Source organism: Arvicola amphibius, chromosome 3 (assembly GCF_903992535.2).
Source record: "Arvicola amphibius chromosome 3, mArvAmp1.2, whole genome shotgun sequence".
NCBI lineage: Eukaryota > Metazoa > Chordata > Mammalia > Rodentia > Cricetidae > Arvicola > Arvicola amphibius.
Window position 1 is genome coordinate 69,330,273 of NC_052049.1, and position 22,061 is coordinate 69,352,333.

Below are 22,061 nucleotides of genomic sequence, written 5' to 3' on the forward strand. Positions count from 1 at the left end.
AAGACAGTCCAAGCTCCCTGCTGCTTTTCTCACACCTGAAAGATGCAGAACAAACTATAGCACGGTAGCCATTCCTGAGGGCTTGCATAGCTACCACTGAACACCCCATCCTTGTCATCACAGACCTGGATGCTGCACCCAGCTCGCTCTACATAGAAAAGCAAACGATCTTCCAGGAGCTCGCCTAGCATTCCCTTGACAACAATATCATTTAATTCCTTAAGATACATGCAAAGGAACTCACAGAGACTGTAAAAGCATGCACAGGACCCATACAGGTCTACGTCAAATGGGATCCTATCACTGGGAGGAGAAGTGGACACAAGTCCCTATCCTTAACCCAGAAACTCTCTTCAACTGATTCACTAGCAAAGAAAAAGTAGTTTCCACCAACGGAATCTTTTTAGGTGTACAAACCAGACTTAAGGGCAAGCCCCATGCCCAGCAGTAGATGGTGAACACAAAACAAACTAAATGCTTTTTGGAGGATTTTTTTTATATCATAATGCATGGTCAGGGCATTTTCTTTTAACCTAGTACGTCTTTTGTTTATATATTGTGGTTTCTGGTTTTGTGTTTTTATGGGATTTCTGTGTGCAAGTGTGGGTGTTTCTTCATCTGTGTTTCTCATGCTTTGTCTTGGCTCTTTTGTTTGTCTCTGTGCTTGTTTTGTTCTATTCTTGTTTGTTTTTATTTTATCTTATTTTTAATTTATTTAGATACATGTCTGTTTTCTAATGAGAGACAAAGAGAGTGAATTTCGATGGATAGGGAGGTGCAGAGTATGTGGCAGGAATCGGGTGGGAGGAAACATTCATCAGAATATATCATGTAGAAAAAATCCATTTTCAACAAAAAAGGCACATGTGTTTTCTCATTATCAGCATTTTAGCCGTTCATTCATCCCACGTTCATTCATCTGTGTTTGATGGTAATATGGAGTGTGATAGAGTTTGGGTTGTAGCTATGTCTTAATGTCCTTGCCTTTAAGAAATTATTGTTTAAGCAAGAAAAATAATTTTAAAACATAAAGGCATGCATTTTATAAAAGATTATAAGAAGTAGAGCTATAAGTCAAGTGAAAATTAGGAATCGCATAGATTAAAAGTCACAGAGTTGGGGTAAGGTCTGAACTATTTTAATTAGGAAGTAGCCCATGTCTAGGAGAAAAAACCTGGAGAAGCTATTGAATAGAGAAAAGAACAAAAATTAGTTTCGTGATTACTTTGCTCAAAAAACTTATAAAATTGCATCTGCTCAGATTTCTCTGATGAGAACTCTTCATATGAGTCAATGTGGAAGCAGATATAGCTAAGAAAGGCTGTCATTTGGCTGCGGAGCTAATTCCAGGAAGCTCCTTGCTATGGGTGATGCTATGGTTTAGACTTTAAATGTCATTCCCCATCACACACATGCGAAAGGCTTGGTAATCAGTCTAGTAATACTGGAAAGTGCTGGAATGTTTAGGTGAAACATAGAGGGAGGAAGTCAGGCCATTGTGGGCATGCCATTAAGGAAAATATTGAAGCACTGCTATCAACTCTCTCGCTGCTTTCCAGGTGCAATATAGTGAATGGCTTTGCTTCACCGACGTAGTTCCCACCATGACGGTCTGCCTTACACAAACCCAAAAGCAACAGAGTCTGCTGAAAGAATGAAAACTGTAAAACTATAAGCCAAAACTACCGCTCCTGATAACTGACCCAAGAGCTCGGTCGCAGCAACTGAAAGCTGACAAACAGATGCAGATCTCCGTCACCTTGCCTTCTGCCAATGCAGTTCTTTCCAGTAACTCAATACTTCCCTTTTATTTAATTATTTTTTCTCCAAATACAAGTTTCTTAGACTACAGGCCACATAAATGAATGTGGAAGGTCTTGAAAATAGGCAGAAGTAAAAGGATTCTGAGCATGAAATGATCAAACATGAACTGAAAAATCAGGCTATTTCTACAGCATTTGCCTATGCTGCTTTCCACTTTGACTCTGAACACAGATGTGCTCTTTGCACCATGCAGGCCATCAGAACACCCAGGACAAAGGAACATCCCTAAAACACCGTAGCACAGATTCATGTTATGAACTGCAGTGGTCTTCCTGTGCATCCAATGTTTTCTCTTCTTACAGAAACTCAACAGCTTACATACAAAAACTTTTCAAAAAATTTCATACTGTTCTTCCTTAGCATACACAAATACAAACCATCAAATCTTTCTATTGTGTTGTGCTGGAACTTTTTATCTTAAAATTGTTGACAGACGGCAAGGTGTCCCAGTAAGAAAGTGCTCACACTGATGAGACTGCTGACATGATTTTCGAGAGAACCAATTTCTGCAACCTTCACATTCATGTCACCACACACGCACACACACACACACACACACACACACACGCACACACGCAGGCACGCACACGCACACACATACGCACGTGCACATGCACACATGCATGCACACTAAACAGATGTAATAAACAATAATAAAAGACACTTCCTGCGCTTCCTGCAGAGGTTATTCTCCCTGGATACTGCCTCTCTCTTCCTGTCCCTTCCCAGCTTGCACCCAGAACTCCCCACCCCCGCTTCATCCTCCCTTCTTTGGGGCCACAAAATCCCACAGCTCAGCCTGTTTGGGCCCCTGGACCAGAAATTGAGTGCACCCAAGCCGGTGGGAGGTCCTCTGTTTCAATAGCCTGCCTGCAGACAGGTAGGCCCTTTGTCACCAAGCTGCTTGGCCAGCAAGGAGACCTGACTGTCTACCAGAAGATCCATCATTCATAGGGGTGAGTGAATTGAATTCATTGGAGTGAATAAAACTTCTAAAATAAGACGCAAATGGGATTATTCAGAGGAAAAAATGGGCAGGCGCCAATGCAAGAATTCCTCCAACAATTTGAAAAACAACATGAAAGCACCAGAACCCAGCGAACTTACACCAGGAGGACTTGAACACACTAATCAAGAAGGAGTAGATAAAACTGACTTTATGAAAGTAATAGAGTCCCTTAAACAGGAGGTGAAAAACTCTCTTAAAGAAATGGACGAGAAGAATAACAAAAAGTTTAAAGAATTCAGTAAATCCGTAAACGATATCCTGGGAAACCAAGAAAAAACAATCAAACAGATAATGGAAACAGTGCAAGACTTGAAAACTGAAATGGAGGCAAGGAAGAAAACACAAACCGAGGGCCAGCTGGATCTGGAAAATCTATGTAAACGAACCGAGACTACAGAAATGAGCATAACCAACAGAATACAAGAGATAGAAGAAAGAATCTCAGATTCTGAGGATACCATAGAGAAAATAAATGCACTAATCAAAGAAAACAGCAAATCCAACAAATTCTCATCACAAGACATTCAGGAAATCTGGGACACAATAAAAAGACCAAACCTAAGAATAATAGGGGTAGAAGGAGAAGAATTACAGCTCAATGGTCCAGAAATTATATTTAATAAAATTATAGAAGAAAACTTCCCAAACCTAAAGCAAGATGTTTCCTATTAAGGTTCAAGAAGCTTATAGAACACCAAATAGACTGGATAAAAAAAACATCCCCTCACCATATTATAATCAAAACACAAAGAATACAGAATAAAGAAAGAATATTAAGAGCTGCGAAGGAAAAAGGTCAAGTAACTTATAAAGGTAAACCTATCAGACTAACACCTGACTTCTCTATGGAAAACATGAAAGCCAGAAGGTCCTGGATAGATGTTCTGCAGAAACTAAGAGACCATGGATGCAAGCCCAGATTACTATACCCAGTCAAGCTTGCATTCACTATAAATGGAGAAAACAAAATATTCCAAGATAAAAACAAATATAAACAATACGTACCCACAAACCCAGCCTTACAGAAAGTAATAGAAGGAAATTCACAAACAAAGGAGTCCAGCAATGCCCAAAATAACACACACATCTAGCGACCCTTCACCAGCACATCTCAAAGAAAGGAAACACACAATCTCTACTACCAAATAAAACAGTCATTGCCAAATTCCTTTTATGAAGCTACAATTACCCTGATACCTAAACCACACAAAGACTCAACCAAGAAAGAGAATTACAGGCCAATCTCACTCATGAACATTGATGCAAAAATTCTCAATAAAATACTGGCAAACAGAATCCAAGAACACATTAGAAAAATTATCCACTACGATCAAGTAGGCTTCATCCCAGAGATGCAGGGCTGGTTCAACATAAGAAAATCTATCAATGTAATCCATCATATAAATAAACTTAAGGATAAAAACTATATGATCATCTCATTAGATGCTGAAAAAGCATTTGACAAAATTCAACACCCCTTTATGATAAAGGTCTTGGAAAGATTAGTGATACAAGGGTCATTCCTAAATATAATAAAGGCTATTTACAGCAAGCCGACAGCTAATATCAAATTAAATGGAGAGAAACTCAAGGCCATCCCACTAAATTCAGGAACACGACAAGGCTGTCCAGTCTCTCCTTATCTCTTCAATATAGTGCTTGAACTTCTAGCAATAGCAATAAGACAACATGAGGAGATCAAGGGGATTCAAATTGGAAAGGAAGAAGTTAAACTTTCGTTATTTGCAGATGATATGATAGTGTAAATAAGCGACTCCAAAAACTCCACCAAAGAACTCCTACAGCTGATAAACTCCTTTAGTAACGTGGCAGGATACAAGATCAACTCCAAAAAATCGGTTGCCTTCCTATATACAAAGGATAAGGAAGCAGAGAAGGAAATCAGAGAAGCATCACCTTTCACGATAGCCACAAAGCATAAAATATCTTGGGGTAACTCTAACCAAGGAAGTGAAAGATCTATTTGACAAGAACATTAAGTCTTTGAAGAAAGAAATTGAAGAGGATACCAGAAAATGGAAAGATCTCCCTTGCTCTTGTATTGGGAGGATCAACATAGTAAAAATGGCAATTCTACCAAAGGCAATCTATAGATACAATGCAATCCCCATCAAGGTCCCATCAAAATTCTTCACAGATCTTGAGAGGACAATAATCAACTTTATATGGAAGAAAAAGAAACCCATGCTAGCCAAAACAATTTTATACAATAAAGGAACATCTGGAGGCATTACCATCCCTGACTTCAAACTCTATTACAGAGCTACAGTATTGAGAACAGCTTGGTATTGGCATAAAAACAGAGAAGTCGACTAATGGAATCGAATAGAAGACCCAGATCTTAACCCACAAACCTATGAACACCTAATTTTCGATAAATGAGCTAAAAGTATACAATGGAAAAAAGAAAGCATCTTCAACAAATGGTGCTGGCATAACTGGATGTCAACCTGTAGAAGAATGAAAGTAGATCCATATCTATCACCATGCACAAAACTTAAGTCCAAATGGATTAAAGACCTCAATATCAATTTGAACACACTGAACCTGTCAGAGGAGAAAGTAGGAAGTACTCTACAACATTTGGGCACAGGAGACTGCTTCCTACGTATAACCCAGCAGCTCAGACATTAAGGGCAACATTGAATAAATGGGATCTCCTGAAGCTGAGCAGCTTCTGTAAAGCAAAGGACACTGTCACTAAGACAAAAAGGCAGCCTACTGACTGGGAAAAGATCTTCACCAACCCCGCAACAGACAAAGGTCTGATCTCCAAAATATATAAGGAACTCAAGAGACTAGACTTTAAAATGCTAATTAACCCAATTAAAAAATGGGACACTGAACTGAACAGAGAATTCTCAATAGAAGAAGTTCAAATTGGCCGGGCGGTGGTGGCGCACGCCTTTAATCCCAGCATTCAGGAGGCAGAGGCAGGCGGATCTCTGTGAGTTCGAGACCAGCCTGGTCTACAAGAGCTAGTTCCAGGACAGGCTCCAAAGCCACAGAGAAACCCTGTCTCGAAAAACCAAAAAAAAAAAAAAAAAAAAGAAAAAAAAAAAAGAAGAAGAAGTTCAAATGGCCAAAAGACACTTAAGGGCATGCTCAACCTCCTTAGCAATCAGGGAAATGTAAATCAAAACAACTTTGAGATACCATCTTAGACCTGTCAGATTGGCTAAAATCAAAAACACCAATGATAGCCTTTGCTGGAGAGGTTGTGGAGTAAGGGGTACACTCGTCGATTGCTGGTGGGAATGCAAACTTGTGCAACCACTTTGGAAAGCAGTGTGGTGGTTTCTCAGGAAATTCTGGATCAACCTATCCCAGGACCCAGCAATCCCACTCTTGGGAATTTACCCAAGAGATGTCCAATCATATTACAAAAGCATCTGTTCAACTATGTTTATAGCAGCATTATTTGTAATAGCCAGAACCTGGAAACAACCTAGATGCCCTTCAGTGGAAGAATGGATGAAGAAAGTATGGAATATGTACATATTAGAGTACTACTTGGCGGTAAAAAACAATGACATCTTGAATTTTGCATGCAAATGGATGGAAATAGAAAACACTATTCTGAGTGAGGTAACCCAGGCCCAAAAGATGAACATGGGATGTACTCACTCATAATTGGTTTCTAGCCATAAATAAAGGACATCGAGCCTATAATTCGTGATCCTAAAGAAGCTAAATAAGAAGGTTAATCCAAAGAAAAACATATAGTTATCCTCCTGAATATTGGAAATAGACAAAATTGCCAGACAAAAAATGGGAACTTGGAGGTGGGGTGGGATGGGGAGATGTAGGGATGGGGAGAGAAAAGTGTGAAGTGGAGGATGGGGAGAGCTTGGGGGAATAGGATGGTTGGGATATAGGAAGGGTAGAAATGGGAACAAGGAATTATATATCTTAATTAAGGGAGCCATTCTAGGGTTGGCAGAGACTTGACTCTAGAAGAGTTCCCAGGTATCCAGGAAGATGCCCCCAGCTAGTTCCTTGGGCAGCTGAGAGGGAGCCATAAATGTCCAGATCCTATTGCCATACTCATGAATATCTTGCATATCACCATAGAACCTTCACCTGGCGTTGGATGGAGAAAATGACAGAGCCCCACATAGGAGCATCGGACTGAGCTCCCAAGGACCTGATGAGGAGCAAAAGGAGGGAGATCATGAGCAAGGAAGTCAGGACCGTGAGGGATGTGTTCACCCATTGAGACAGTGGGACAGATCTAACGGGAGACCACCAAGTCCAGTTGGAATGGGACTGATAGAACAGGCGACCAAACGGGACTCTCTGAATGTGGCTGACGGTGGAGGAGGACTGAGAAACCAAGGACAACGGCGATGGTCTTGGACTCTTCAGCATGGATGGGCTCACTGTGAGCCTTGTCAGCTTGGTTGCTCACCTTCCTGGACTTAGGGGGAGTTGGGAGGACCTTGGACTTAACATAATGAAGCGAACCCTGATGGCTCTTTGACCTGGAGAGGGAGGGAGAGGGGGTATGGATGGAGGGGAGGGGAGGGGAGGGAAGGGGGAGGAAGAGGGGAGGAGATGGAAATCTTTAATAAAAAAATGAGAAGAAAAAAATAATAATAAAAACTTTATTGAGTTGCTGACCTAAATTTTATAACAAATTATTGTCACATGAAATGTGGTTAGGAATTAGGACAAAATTAACAATAGTTTCTGAAGCATCCTTCTGTAATTTTATAGTGGGCATTTATGTGAAATTATATGTGTATATGATTCAGTCACGTCACCCTGCATATATACACGGAGAAATCTAAATTAGCATTGTAGTAAAGGTATAGAGATGATGATGCTCATCAAGATGTGAATGCATACAAATTCATTTAGATGTAAGAAGGAATGAAATTATGGCATTTGAAGGAATATGGGTAGAATGGGCCATCAATAATAATAACCGGTTAAGCAAAACAATCAAAATGTGTCTTTAAAATGTAGAGATTGTATTTTTAAAGAGACATGAAAGTAGAAGAGGAATATTTGGGGGAAAATGGTTGATGGAGGATCAGCAAGAAGAGGAAAAGGTACAAGAGAAGGACTGGAAGGTTAAATGTCATCAGTGTAGTGAAATTTAGAGTTGAGTATAATCTATGCATGTTAATAAAGATGGAAAAAAGAAGTGCCCTCAGTACTACAAAACAAACAAAGACTACTTCAAAATAGCACTGTACAGCAGGGCGCAGTTGGCGCACGACTTTAATCCCAGCACTCGGAGGCAGAGGCAGGCAGAGCTCTGTGAGTTAGCGGCCAGCCTGGTCTACAAGAGCTAGTTCCAGGAAAGGCCCCAAGGTACAGAGAAACCCTGTCTCAAAAAATAAATAAATAAATAAAAACAATGCATCAGAGTAATAATATACTAAGCTCTTATTTGATATATAAATACTTTGAAATGCATAGGAAGTAAAAGTAAATAAAAAATATGAAAGTATAAGCCCCAGTTAGAACATATTGCCAAGACTCATTCTATGGTCAATAAAATATTCTGTTTTGCTTCTTAGATGTTCTAAGATTCATTGTAGTTAATAGCATTTCTATTCAAAACCACAAAAGCATGCCAATCACAGAACAAAAACCAAAACCAAGATACTGCCAAAACGTCAGTACAGAAAATGAGAAAAAGATAATGTTTATATGAAAAAGCAGGATAAATCCAGACTCCATAGCAGGAAGAGTAGAGCCAAAAATCTAGGTTAGCCAGTTCAGTGATTTTGTTCCAGGAACTGGCCGACCACAAAGTTAGATTATAATCTTGAGAACAATCTTGAGAAATGGAGAGTTAGCCCCTGTGATTATCACTGATATTTTTGGAATCTTCCAATGAGGCCCTCCCTATCCCCTTTGGGTTGTGGTTTCTTCCCTTAACTACCCCTTCTCCCAGCTACTGGAGGTCAAACTCCTCCACCCCTGCATGGGATATGAGTCTTGGCCCCAGTGTGCTGATTCCTATCAATAAACCTCGTGTGATTACAGGAAGAATGGTTTCTTGTGAGTTCTTGGGGGGTCATGTTATCCCGAGACTTGAGTGAGAGTCTCCCAACTCCGGGGGTCTTTCATGTATTTCAGATAAAATATTGAACAGAGAATAATTATGAAATTATTAATGCTATGAAGAGGCTACTTAAATTTCTACCTGTAGTCTCTTATATATTATGAGAGAATAATATTTTTATGCATTTAGGTATATCCCTTTCAAATGTTCAGGCTCAGCAGTTGAGCATGCTGACTGCTCTTCCAGAGGATCTAGGTTTGATTCCCAGCACCCAAATGTTGGCTCACAGTCATCTGTGAATACAGGTTTTAGAACACCATTTTTTGGCTTCCTAAGGCAGCTAGCATGTAGGTGGTGCAGATATACATGTACGCAAAAGACCCCCAAACACAATAATATGTTTTTTTAAAAAAAAAATTGAAAAATTTCATGTTTAATACAGTAAGAACAAAGTGATTATAATGCTTTATGCAGTACACTTAATAATAGAAACTTAAAAGGCTCTGGGCTCTGATTCTTCTTCATGGACGGGCTCTGTGGGAGCCTTCTCAGCTTGGTCGATCACCTTCCTGGACCTGGGGGGAGTTGGGAGGACCTTGGTCTTAGCATAGAGTGGGGAACCCTGATGGCTCCTTGGCCTTGAGAGGGAGGGAGGGGAGGTATGGGTGGAGGGGGGGGAAGGGAAGGGGGAGAAGGAGGGGAGAGAAAGGGGAGAGGGAGGGAAGGGAGGGAGGGGGGAGGAGAAGGGAAGGAGATGGAAATTTTTAAATATAAAAAAAAAATAAACCAAAAAAAAAAAAAAAAAAAAAAAAAGGGATTAAATAAAATTCTATTGTTTTGATAGATCAATGGCAGATTGCTTTTGTTCTCTTTTAGAGAAAAACTTGCTCTGTAGCCCAAGTTCCTTGGAACTTCCTAGGTAACCCAGGTTGGCCTTGGACTTACTATGTAGCCAAGGTTAGACTTGAACTTGCTACGCAGCTCAGGTTGGCGTTGACCTTGCACACCAGAAGAAAGCTCAGTATTCAAAAAGTTGGCATGGCATGTACCCATGCAAGGCCCGAATGCCTTTGTAAACAGTTTATAACACTCTGAGTCCTGTACAAATGCTGACTACTCGCCCTAACTGGGGCCAAAAACCTCAAGGGAGAACTTAATTCTGAAGATTATTCTTACTTAGTTGTCTTGAATTCTAAAATTAGAAATCTTGAGTCATCTAGTTACAGATTATTTGTTTAGCATATAAAGAATTCTCTTCTGAATAAAGAAAAACATTTACTCAATCTTAGTCCTTTATTCCAAAATGAAAACCATTTTCTTCACTTTTAAAATTACCATTTTCTAATAATTTTATTTATGATTTTACATAAAAGTGTATATTAAATGTTAAACACCCCAATATAAAAAAGGGGCAAGGAGTGAGAGTATAGGTTATAACAAAGCTTTTATCTGTTTATTAAATATCATATCATGTTTCTGTGCTTATTCTTATTGGCTTGTCATCAGGAAAAACAGTAATTTGATGTAAGAAAGAATAAAATGTCTTTTGCTAGTTGATAATATATCATTAACTAGAATCATCAATTAGATGGAAAGTATAACTTTAAAAGTATAACAATTTTTTGAATTGCCATTCTGCAATATTACTTTTAAATTTTCATTACATCTAGGCCAAACATTTGCAGAAAAGTTTGAGCTCTGGAAGAATTCTAACAGTTTGCCAACGACAATTAGTATGAGTGCATTATAAGCAACCCAAGAAAACAACGTAGCAAAACAAAGGGATGTGAGACACACTGTAATGGTCTGACCTGTCCCTCCCAGGTCCACTGATCTTCCTTCCACTTCTACTTCCAGCCTGAGCTCCTTCCTTTCCATCCTTTCTGTCTCTCTCCTGAAACAGGTAGAGAAGGGAGAAGAGAGACGAGGAGAGAGAAGCGAAGGAAGAGAAGATGAGAGGAAGAAGAAGAGGAGCTAAGAGAAGCTCCTAGAGAAGAAAGAAAGAGCGAGAGAAAGAAAGCTCGGGAGCCCTCTCGCGCATACGAGGCTGCTCATCTCTCCTGCTCTCTCCCTCTCCCGGCCCGTCCCCCCCTCTCTCTCTCTCTCTCTTCCCCCTTTTCCCATTCCCCCTTTCCCCTCCATAACCCACTAAGTAAATACCCACTTTCTCTGCATGGCATGCCTATCCATCTCTGTCTCTTACCAGCCACAGCTCTTCATGGGACCAGCCGACCTGCTGCCACCCCTAGGGGAATGATGCCATTTTATTTTACCACTACATATACAATTCAAAGAAGTTCATAGAAGAGGTTTGCGTCTCATTGGTCATTTACCGTGTTTTAAAATAATAAATACCCGGCCGGGCGGTGGTGGCTCATGCCTTTAATCCCAGCACTTGGGAGGCAGAGGCAGGCGGATCTCTGAGTTGGAGGCCAGCCTGGTCTACAAGAGCTAGTTCCAGGACAGGCTCTAGAAACTAGACAGGGGAAACCCTGTCTCGAAAAACCAAATAATAATAATTATTATTATTATAATAATAATAATAATAAATACCCTTCCAGTTTATACTTTTTTAAAACATACACATTGACAAGAATTCTTATTTTACCTTTTTTTTGTTTCTTCTCTAAAACTCCTCTGTCATGACAAACCAGTGTGTTGTTAAAAGGAAAGAACAGCGGGTCTCTGGGAGGAATCCAGGAAACTGAGTTGGAAAAGGAGACAATGCCGGCAGTCTTGTGATCTCTCCCCTGTGGAAAAGCACAATTAGAAGGGTCATAGGCCTGTGGTCAAATTGTGAAACAAACAGACCCACAGGATCTGGCTGACATGAAATCCTCCCATTCAGTGCTTATCTCTAAAAAGGACTAATGAACTGCTAATGAACACGGCAAGGCAATGTTGTGTTGTGATTAATCCCAGACTTCTGAGCAAGCTTGAGTAGCATTAAACCTACATAAGGATTGTGAATCCTGGTTCTGCCGATTTCCATATGATCTTGTGAGTCATTCACGATTTGGAAAGGAAAAGAGTAATGTTTTATTTTCTAGAATGGCATACTTAGATTTCTGAGACTGCAAGACTGAGATTGCATTCTGCCAGAAACTGGGGAAAGGACACATTTCTAATGTCCTAAATCAATTCTTTCACTAGACCCAACTACTTTGCTCTTTGATATCATTTTTCTTTTGAATTCTTGCTAGAATGAGACAAGTCTCACTTTGTTGCTCCCATGGGCCTAGAACTCCTGGGCTCACATGATCTCCCTGCCTTAGACAAGGAGCTGGGCTCAGGTGATCTTCCTGTGTTAGCCTGAGGAGCTGGGCTCAGGTGATCTTCCTGTGTTAGCCTGAGGAGCTGGGCTCAGGTGATCTTCCTGTGTTAGCCTGAGGAGCTGGGCTCAGGTGATCTTCCTGTCTTAACCTAAGGAGCTGAAGGTTCAGGAATTTACTACTGTGCCCCGACAACAGTCATTTTCAATTCTCTTACTCCTTCCCTAGTCCTGATATGGAGAAAGCTGAAAGAAAACCAGCGCTTAACAAAAAATAATAACAGAAGAAGAGGAGATAGGAAACAAGACATCCTTTCTTTTTAATAGGTAGACTTCCCATACAACTTCCAACACATAAGTATCCTGTGGCCAGGGTCATATGTCATGTTGATTGATATAATATACAATTTCGTTCTCTGTTGGGTCCCTCCAAATTCTCCCATATGCCCCCTCCTTACTTTCTTTAAAATTAATTGGCCTCTTATTTTCATAAATTGTTGTTACATACATGTATACAAATATATGTGTACACACAGATACTACTAAATGCATAAATACAACTTATCAATTCTTATCCATACACACATCAGATTTTTCTTCAAAAACTGTCATGTGCTCAGATAACAATTACTAATCATTATATAGGTTCAAAATGTCAATCTAAATCTGGTGAAGTATTCATATTAACATACTATTAATATATATTAAAATACTTCAATGTCGAAAGAAAGAAAAAAAAGCTTGAGAAGCCAGATATGGTGATCTCTATGAGTTCAAGATCACAGTGGTCTCCATAGTGAGCTCTAGGATAGCCAGGACCACAAAGACTAGAAACCCTATATTAACCATACCCCAAAAGACCAAACAAATAAACAACAAAAAAATCTTCAATGTACCTCCACTACTAATGATGTATATATCTATGCATATGAAGGAGAAAATTAACAGGTGGTATGGGATATTTGTACACTGTGTGAAGATATATTGCTATGATTGGTTTGATAAAGAGTTGAACAGTGAACAGCAAGGCAAGAGGTATAGATGGGACATCCAAGCAGAAGGAGGAAGTAGGAAGAGATGATTGAGGGGCAGAGGAGCCACCAATAAGACATGGAGGGAGTCAGACATACAGAATAAAAGATAAAAAGCCACATGGTAAAACGTAGACTAATAATAATTAAAGCAAGTTAATTTAAGTTGTAAGAGTGAGGGCAAGAAGCCTAAGCTAAGGCCTAGCTTTCATAAATAATAATAAGACTCTATGTCATTATTTAGAAGCTGGCAGCCTGTAGAGGGAAGCGGCGGGCTGTTCCTGCCACCCGGCCTCCGGCTAGCTTTACACCCGAAATAATTACACGGAAACTGTATTCTTTTAAAACACTGCCTGGCCCATAGTTTCAGCCTCTTATTGGTTAACTCTCACATCTTCCTTTAACCCATATTTAGTAATTTGGGTAGCACCACGAGGTGTGGCTTACCAGGAGAGATCTTACCCTGCGTCCATCTCGGAGAGGAGCAGCATGGAGACTCACTATGGCGAATCCCTGAAGTGTCTCCCCCACTCTACTTCCTTGTTCCCACAATTCTGTTCTGTCTACTCCACCTACCTAATTTTCTGTTCTTAAAGGGCCAAGGCAGTTTTCTTTATTAATTAACCAATGAAAGAAACATAGATAGATAACTCTCCTCCATCATTTCCCCTTTTTCTGTTTAAACAAAAAAGAAAGGCTTCAACTTTAACATAGCAAAATTACATATAACAAAACAGTTATCAAGCAAATATTACAGTTACAATATTTAAATCTATTTTATCTTTTATCATAACTAAGGAAAACTATAACTATTGAACCATTCTTCAACTCCATCAAAGACTCCAGAAGGATATAAGACTACCTAAGTAAACAAGAAGTAAGTAACTTTCAAACTCTAGAAATGACAGAGACAACTCGCTGCCTAGACAGTCACCCAAAGTTCCTCTGTACCGTTGGGGCATCCATCTTCAGCCTACAGGCCCATCAGTATCCAGCAGACATTTCCATGAAGCAGGAAATTCCAAAGACAGTTCAGTCACTTTCTGCTGTGTCCTGCAGAACATCTCGCAGACTCTTTCATGAATCAGGAACCCCAAAAGGCCATCTCACCTTTAGGCAAGTTCAGCAGTCCTCTTTCTGTGGGTTCCTTGTGTCCAGTTTATGCAACAGTCCAGGCAAGAGCAGTTTCTTGCCCAAATGGCTAACAAACTCCATAAGTAGCCTCTTCGATGCCCATCTTCCTCTCGAAGTAGATTGGTGCTGCCAGGAGCAGATGTGTCTCATTGTCATGAAAAACCCTAAGTTATTAAAACATTTAAAATGCCATATTCTGCAGTCTTTGAAAGATATGAAGAATGCCTATCTGAAATATATCTATGCACATCTAGAAAATGACTAACATGACTACAAGCTTGACTATTAATCGATGATTATCCATTAACAACCTATATTTCCTAATTATACATTACAGTTTTTAAAATGAACTACTATCACAATAGCTTAATCAAGATCAGAAATACATATACATATAACAAAATTGACCTTAAAATCTATACCAATGCAAATTCATATCTATATCATCTCCCCCTTTAAATGTAAAAGAACATTTATAAGCAATATTTGGGAAAATGGGCGCAGTTTTTTCTCTCCAAACTGCTTCCTGCTGAATGGGGGCGCTGTTATTTAGGTCTTTCATGGTGTAACCTGTGTGATAGGTTCATCTCAGTCGGCAGTTGAGCGAAGTAATTTTTTGAGGGTGTTCACAGCAACCTTTCAGGAGGGCGTGGTCTATCATACCATATTGGGATAGAAGCAATCCACAGAGTCTCATCCTCTGTGAAAACAAAAGAAGAAACTCTTTTCCAAAGCATCATGTTCTTAGATCCAAATCCTGAAGTCATACCGTTAAGATGTCCATTCTGGTCTAGCCTGGCAGCCCATATAATGAAATGTCTCTCTGTACTTAGCTCCTTTACAGTCAAAAAAATCAAAGAAAACGCAATAAAATACATAATCCAGACTCTCTGTGAATTTTCCATTTTTACATGGCTTATTTTTACTCTATCACTTTACTTCTTTTAATCTATAACTATCTGTACTCTGTCTCTTTAAAGACTTTAACCTTTTTTTTTTAAGGCATTAACTTTATTCTCTATATATTTATTTTTTCCTCTCTCAAGCCTACGTATATTTATCCAACATTGTGAGCCATTTAAAGGCCTTCTATGTCTGAATCTTTCCTATTGTGAATCTGTAATTTTTTTTACTATCCAGGAGCACTTTTGTTTTGTGCTTTTAAATCGCTACTGCTCCTTCCTTCTACAGCAGCCCAAAGAAAAATCCAACTACAAACAGGACCAGTGAGAAAACACACTGCACCTTGGCAAGCAAAGAGAATTAACTCTCATATGATAAATAAGTCATCAAAACTGGTACTATTGTATTCTTTTCAATGTACTTCTTTTTCTATAAATATTTTAATTTTTAATAACTTTATAATCTTTAATATGACACTCCAGCTACTTCTGATTTTTAAAAGAACAGTTAACCAAGATAACACAAAAATGCACCTTAATTTTATCATTCTTGATTACTCAGACATATCATAATTTCAAAGTCATAATTATCATATATTTTCTCAATAGGACAAATAGTGTTATGAGTTATGGGGATAATGAATTTTCAAATACAGTAAAATTAATTTAGAAAAGAATATGTGAATTAATATAAAGCTTAAGTTAGGGGGCACTTTTAAACAGCAGTTGTACCATGCCACAACTGGGAATAATCCAAAACAGTTTTGAGACATTAATTACATTTTAAAGGAATTATGTTTTAATAATTAGATAATAAGGATTTGAACATAACACATGGCTTGCATCAAAATGGGTGCTTCTAAAGAATTTAGGATCTTAAGTATGGTCCAAGGATTTAAGAATTCCTCTTAAATTATTAATAACATTAATTAGCTGGCCATTCAGAATAATTTCCCTTAAATTATTAATAATGTTAATAATCTAGCCATTCAGAATGGTAATATTAAAACACTATTAGTAGTATTAATTAGCTTCGTACTCATTTGATGGAAGTCTTTATTTGAGTAGTCTTTCATGACTTCTAGGGCTTTAACTCATAAATTATCACTAGCTTTGTTGCATCAAATATCTGTTTGAACTGATTATAAACTTTAAGGTCCTTGCTTTTTAGGAACCAACAATCAAACAAAATCCTCTTTGGAAATTCCTTCAGTTCATATCCAGTTTTGTTGTTGTTTGTTGTTCATATCCAGTTTCATTTTGGTTTGGTTTTTGGTTTTGTTTGAACAACCATCTGCATTTCCCATATCCAAACCCTGACAATCTGGTTTTTGCCTCTACTCCTACAACAAAATGAGAGCATATTTTTCAGTTCCCACAACATTTAGTCCACTTGGTACTGATGACTGCCACTCAGTAAAATAGTCTCCTCTCTTGACATTTTACTAAACATAACACCTTCAAATATATATATATATACATATTGTTAAATTGTTTCCCGGGTTTCTGCAAAGGAATGTCTGGTACAAAGAGCTGATACAGAGTGGGGTCTGAAACAGCTTTCCTACTCATAAACAACTCTCCAGTGTCAGAACGTCATATGCGTGAACTCAATTTCCAAGCAAATATAGAAAATAGCAGCGATAAACCTATCCACTTAATTCTAGCATCCTAAAAGAAAGCTCATGGATCTTAAAGGCTGATGCCTGTATAGGAGCAGTTCCCTGCCCTTGTAAGATTCACAGTAAACTCTTTCAATGCTCCACTACCAAACAGTAACTTTATTTTTGATTAGTAACAGTGGTTCTTATAAAGTAAGTTTGTTGATGGCCGCCCTCTCCTGTCTTTGAGAATACACGGGAATCCTTTAGTTTTATGATGAGCTTTATGGGGCACTTTCCCCAAATATATCCTATCCCTTGAGAAAATAGCTAAACTCAAACATCTCTCAGATCCTCTTCCGACTCTCCTCCCCATAAGCAGACCAAAGCAGAAATCTCTAATGTAGGTCATGATCTTCCATTCCAGACCTCATACCCCAGACCTGGAGGACAGGAAACTGCTTACCTGTGACGTTACAGACAGTCTCTAGCACCCAGGCTTCGCTCAGTTCACCTAAAGGAAGTCACCTCTGAAGTCACAGACACACAAGTTTCTAGCATCCAAGCTTTGCTCAGCTCATCTAGTCTGTCAGAGGTGAAAGACAGACATTACCTTTTCCTGTTCTACCAAACTCTCTGTATGGCTAGCCATACAAATATAAACTTCCCCATTCCTTCTGCTCTTGGTTTCTGAAAGCTCCCATTTCATATTCAATTTGTATTGTACAAAATGAAATTTTCATTATTATTAATTTGCCTTTTGTTAAAGATAACCATAAATGTAAAACCAATAAAATGAAAAAAGCCATATTTCCTCCACATACATATTTCTTACTTTAAACATGTTTACTGAGCATTGGCAGAGCTGTTGTTGGTAATTTTACTTAATGGATTTATTGTTTGCCTGCTTTGTCTTTTATTTATGTTTTATTTATATTTACAATATTTTCTGCAGAGACTTTATAAAAATTTCTGTGCCTCATTGCATAATTTCTAAAAATCTTAATTCTTCTTTTATGGAATCGCCTTTCCCATACGCACTTCATGTTGGAGCTCCAGGCCTCTTTTTGTTCTACCTGCCTATGCTAGGTGGCTTCTTCCAATAACCATTGTCATGCTGACCAGCCAAAGACTGCCTCCATCTCTAGTCCTTCAAGCACTTGTACCAAATATTGTACTAGATAGTTGTAGAGGGCTAAACCAACTCATAGTCATTTCTTTAAAGTGGCCTCTCTTCGTCCATTCCAGGTATACCACCTACATAATGTCTCTGTCCTTTGCCCCTTTATCTTAAATTAGGCATCAAAAATCTATGCAGCTTCTATTTTTTAATTTAAATGATTTTAGTTACGAATAGTTTTTTGTTGACAGAAGGTTGTTTGTTCGTTCCCAGCTGCCCAAAACCGAGATAATCACACAGAAACTATGTTATTTACAATACTGTTTGGCCAATAGCTTAAACGTATTTCTAGTTAACTCTTATATCTTAAATTAATTTATCTCCATTAATCTGGGTATCGCCACATGACCAGGTTCAGGCATCCAGCATCTGTCTCTGGCAGGCAGGTACATGGCTTCTCCCTGACTCCACCTACTTTCTCTCTCTCTATTTTTTCCAGCCTGGCTATATTCTGGTAAGCCATTGGCCAAAAGCAGCTTCTTTATTAAACAATGGCAATAAAACATATTCACAGCATACAGAGGGGAATCCCGTATCAGTTTTTATATCACTGTTATTTTGTTTATAAAGATAAAATACAAAACAAAATGAATATGCCACAAAACTATATGCGTCCAAATTCTAAAGTATTTGCTAACAGGACAGCCATAAGATAAAGACTTACTCAGTTCTGTCTTAAGTGGACACTGAGTAGTCTCAAGCTTTATTTCTCCCTCTGTCTCCTTCCAATGATCCAAAACCGAGCTTCTATTTCATACAGCAAACGAAGTAAGAATTTCCATAAGCCATCACTGATTCACACCTCTGTATAGTACAAATAATTATCTGGGTTTGGTTGTCTTTTTCTTTTCTGGCAGAGAGCACAAATACTGTTTGAATCTTCCAAGTGTCTTTTGTTATTCATGCCTGAATTTCTTCCAATAAAGTGGTTCTTGACAGACTCCTAGCAAGTTTCAGAATGGGAACTATACACCAGAGAAACAAATGGCTTGGTACTTTCAGCTCCCCACTTTCTCCTGTTCTCTTCGACCTCTCTCTCTCTCTCACACACACACACACAAACAAGCATGCACACATACAATCAAATACACATATAAGTACAACAGACTCACTTCATTTAGTGTTACTTATATACACATGCTTTCAGGGCTGATCAATTTGTATTAATCCAATTAGGGGGCTCATCCTTGGGGAAAACTATTTGTCCTGTCTACTCTTAGCATTCCTTTATTGCCTGTAGTTGTTTGTTTAGGGGTGGGTCGTGAGCATTCTCCATTTGTGTTAGCATGTTTATTATTGCTGTGCTTGTTCAGGGAACATACTATTAAGGTATTATATATATGTGTATACATATACATACATAGTTTAAATTTATGCCACTTCGGCTGACAATGCTCCCCTCAAGAGCCATGGACTTTTAACAGAAACTGCAGTATGAATCTTGAAAAATCCCCTTTCAAGAGATGTTGATCATTACAGAAAACTGCTCCTGACTGAATTGGAAAGAACAACAGAAGTGCTGTGCTCCATCTCAGTTGATGTCTATAGCACAAGTCCTGCACGCAGATGCTCAGGGACTATGGCTGAAGAGAAGGCAGAAAGAGTCTAAGAGTCAGAGGACCACGATATCTGCTGAGACTGTGTCTCCTAGAAGTTATAGGAATTAAGGGAGGCCTTAAAGGGAAATACTCAGCTCTAGGCAGTCAATGTTAGAATAAAAACAAACTGAGCTGCAGGATATCCAATTTGTGTTGACTTTGCATATGGATACTTGGACCCTGATTTTATAATTTTATCTGTTAGTTTCACTACTCTGAGGGTTTCATACAATATACAAAATGACCAATTTCTTTATTTGATAGATATTTCTTCATTTTTATTTTTATTTTTCTACTATAATTCTCTTTGATAATTTAAAACAGTCTTGTGGCTTATCTCTACTAAGGATGTTTCCAGCAAAAAGTTGTATTTATAGAAGTTACTTATCCTATCATGTACATTATTTAAAGGAAACATACATAACTATAGTAACAGAATTTGTTATGTTTAAACAGAAAAGCTATCTACCGTTCTGAATTAAATCAATTTGAATAGCTTTAAAAATCTTTTAGACATTAGTTTTTAAAAATATACCTATAGTGAAAATCAGAATTTAACACTTAAGCTATCAAATAAAAATTAAGGGTAACACCTCCTATCTCTTCCTAGTCTCCATCGATAACAAAGAAAACAAGTGGAACATAAGTACAGAACAGTCAGACTTTAATTACGTGATCTTCCTCTTTATTAGTATTCTCATATACAGCCTTAGCAATATAATTTTAATTCTATAGTTCAGTGGAAGGATGATTCACTGATGGTTAAAACAAATTCATATGAAGCAACTAGAAAATATATTTAAAGAGCAATCAGTGAAAATAAGTGTTGGATGTCTTCATGTTAAATCTAAGATCCTTCACTAATCTTGCTTTTTACTTTATTGGCTGCATAACATAACCCAACAGAGACTCTATCATATCAACATAGTCATCATGAGGCAAGCTGCAAATAATAGAGAATGTCAATGTCAATTTTGCTTTCTCACATTTGCTTCCCTTCACTTCATCTGATTTTAATAATCCCTGTCAAGCCACAAGCCGTCCAAATTATGTTCATGACACAGAAGCTCTCAAGGAGCAGACAGAATCTCAACTTTCATTTAGCAACTACAAAAGAAAGCTGTCCAGCTGGACAAATATTATTTCCACACTTGACAATCTCTAGTTGAGCATGCATTTTAACTTGAACTAAACCTGCAGGAGTTTGATAGAAGCGTTTTGTTTTGTGTAGGTGACACACAGGATCATAAGAGCAAGGCCTATAATTGTGGGGAAAGCGCCGAACCCAGGTTTACCTGTTGAAAGATAAATCACATACAAAGCCTAGGGACCAAAACCAAACGTACAATTTATATGTAGAGAGGGAATACAGGGGAAACTTCCTTATTAGGACCTTTAATTACTAAATGAAGTCTAAACGTACAGAACATATTCTTGATTCTGGTTTTTGAAATGTAAATAACTATAGTAACTAACCTTGAAAGAAGTTAAAGTTGTACTCAAGGTCAAACAGACTCCAATGATGAATTCTGAAGTGATATTTACTGAAGTGATATTTAAAAATCAATTTGGACTGAAAAGATATATCTTAGTGGCAGAGTGTTTGCCTAGGATACACAAGGCATTAGGTTCAATCCCGGTAATGTAAAAACACAACCATCAGCAACAAAAGTAATTGCTTTGGAACTGACTCCACTTAAAAGGCAACTTACAACTGGGCGGTGGTGATGCAACCCTTTAATCCCAGCACTCGGGAGGCAGAGGCAGAGGGATCTCTGTGAGTTCGAGATCAACCTGGTCTAAAAGAGCTAGTTCCAGGACAGGCTCCAAAGCTACAGGGAATCCCTGACTTGGAAAAAAAGAAAAGTCAACTTGACTAGAAAGGTTTTATTTGACAATTACATTAGTATGGTCTTGGCAAGATACCTGTTGTTGGTTGTTTTAGCATTTATTCTTAGGCTTTACTTTTTGGGGGCCCAGCTCCCAAATAAATCAGACACAGCAGCTTCTTCTTACTTATGAATACCTGGCCTTAGCTTGGCTTACTTCTCACCAGCTTGTTTAAACTTAAATCACCCCTACTACCTTCTGCCTCTGGGCTTTTCCCTTCTCTCACTTCTGTGTATCTTACTTCCACTCTTACTCCATGGCTGACTGGGTGGCCAGCCCCTGATGTCCTCTCCTCAGTGCTCCTTCATTCATTTCTCCTTCTTCTCTTGAACCTCTTTCCTGAGTTTTTTTCTCCTATTTATTCCATCCACCCGCCAGACACACCAATCCTTTCTCCTGACTCATTATCCCATTTAGCTCTCTATTAGACCAATCGGATATTTTAGAAAGGCAAAGAAGCTGGGAGGTGGTGGCACAGGCCTTTAATCCCAGCACTCGGGAGGCAGAAGCAGGCGGATCTCTGTGAGTTTGAGGCAGCAGGGACTACAAGAGCTAGACAGAACAGCTGGGTTGTTACG

The 22,061-nt window shown here is 38.6% G+C and overlaps 1 protein-coding gene across 6 annotated transcripts in view; it reads right to left on the bottom strand.

Annotated features, from left to right (window-relative positions):
- Kiaa0825 (KIAA0825 ortholog) overlaps positions 1 to 22,061 on the bottom strand; it is a 471,157-nt gene that overhangs the window by 407,744 nt on the left and 41,352 nt on the right. For all 6 annotated transcript variants that reach the window (XR_005284771.1, XM_038324188.1, XM_038324189.1 and 3 more), the window contains exon 2: positions 11,485 to 11,626. The gene's annotated coding sequence lies outside the window, so the exon portion shown is untranslated. The remainder of the gene's footprint in view (positions 1 to 11,484; positions 11,627 to 22,061) is intronic.